The sequence below is a fragment of the Macaca fascicularis genome, chromosome 1 (assembly GCF_037993035.2).
Source record: "Macaca fascicularis isolate 582-1 chromosome 1, T2T-MFA8v1.1".
Classification (NCBI taxonomy): Eukaryota; Metazoa; Chordata; class Mammalia; order Primates; family Cercopithecidae; genus Macaca; species Macaca fascicularis.
Window position 1 is genome coordinate 121539768 of NC_088375.1, and position 1544 is coordinate 121541311.

The 1544-nt window shown below is 61.8% G+C and overlaps 1 pseudogene; it reads left to right on the plus strand.

Moving 5' to 3' along the window:
* The first annotated feature begins 551 nt into the window (after window positions 1-551).
* LOC107126705 (putative uncharacterized protein encoded by LINC01356) lies at window positions 552-1273 on the plus strand (annotated as a pseudogene).
* Window positions 1274-1544: the final 271 nt, after the last annotated feature.

Genomic DNA, 1544 nt, shown 5'->3' on the forward strand with positions numbered 1-1544 from the left:
CTCAACAGATGTTGGTTAATTTGTGCCTGACTCAGTCTCCCCCAAAAACTTGCAAGCTCTTTGAAGGCAGGGGCCTTGCCTCATACTTTTTCAGTATTTCTCAAAGTCCTGGACATCAGAGACACTCCATGGTCATCTGATCACTTCAACACACACACGTTGGTTATCCGGTCAAAGCGGCTATTACGATAAAAACAGACTCTGGGGTGTGACTTCAAATGCTGGCCGCTGACAAGCTGGGCCGTCTGGAAAGTTACTTCACCTCTCTGAGCCTCGGGTCCCTTATTTACAAAATGTTCACGGCAGCGCCCGCTTCACAGGGCTGTGAGGATTACAGAGGCTAATCCGGGTGAGGCGCATCAGCCCCAGCGCCGCCTGCCACGATTCTATCCGGCCCCACACACGCATCGTCCATAGGCGTCCGGCCCCTGCATTCTCGCTTCTCCACGTGGCCGAGGTGCACACCCCAACCCACCGGCCAGTCTTCCCGCCCTCTTACCTGCTCTTCTTTCCCGACTCGTCTTTAATACCCACCAGGCGCCAACAGCCGCGGGCCTGGCTCTGCGGTGGCAAGTTGCATGGGTTCCCCCTTCAGGGCCTCCCGATGAGCCTACGAGGTCAGTTCTATTACTGTCGCCACTTCAGAGGGAGGAAACAGGCCCGGAGGGTTGGGGAACTTTCCGAGGTCACTCAACTGGTGTCAGGCCCGGATTGGAATCCAAACACATCCCAGCCCGTGCCCGGCTCCACAGCGCCGGCCCCCGGCGTCTTCCCGGGTGCCAGCGGCACCCGCATCCATTCAAACGCTGCCCAGTCCCCGCTCCTCAGACGCTTCCCGCTACTCCGCGCGCTCGTCTCCCCCCACCCGTCAGGGTCAGGCCTCTAGGTGACTTTTCCTATTTCTCTGGCAGAAACTGAGGGGTGAGACCGACGTTTGTGTGCCGGACGCGTGCAGGTGGCCGCGACGCTCCCGGGAGACTCGCGGGGGGAGAACAAGTCTGTGCGCGCGGCTGTGAGAAGCCCGGACCAAGCTTTCCACGCGCTTGTTTTGGGGAGCAGAGGGCGCGAGGGCCGACTGCGCCCCCATTGCGCAGGCTCGGCCGGGGGCGCGTTATCAGGCTGCCGAGTGGTCCCTTCAATCGCAGTCAGGTGAGCTCTAGGCGTGGGGACCGCATGGTGCCTAGAGCGCAGCCCAGCCCCGCCGCGCCCCTCCGCGCCACGCCACGCCACGCACGCCCTCGGCGCCGCACTTGATGGTTAGTTGGGTAACAGCCTGCGGTGCCCTAGTTGCCCGGGTGGGGTCAGAGGGACCCTCGCGGGAGGGGAGACCACGTCTCCAGGGCGTGGGAGGCGGCCTCACTGAGGACTTCGTGGTCGCAGGCAGCTGCGTGACCTCGGAGCGCGGCGTTGGTGGAGGGGCGGCCGGCACCGGCTCCAGGAGAGGAATGTCGCCAGGTGACCTGGGGTAATCACTTCATCCTCACAGGAAGTGCTTTTTTTTGGCTGGAATAATAGTGACTGAGCTGTAAAAACAAATGCCCCTG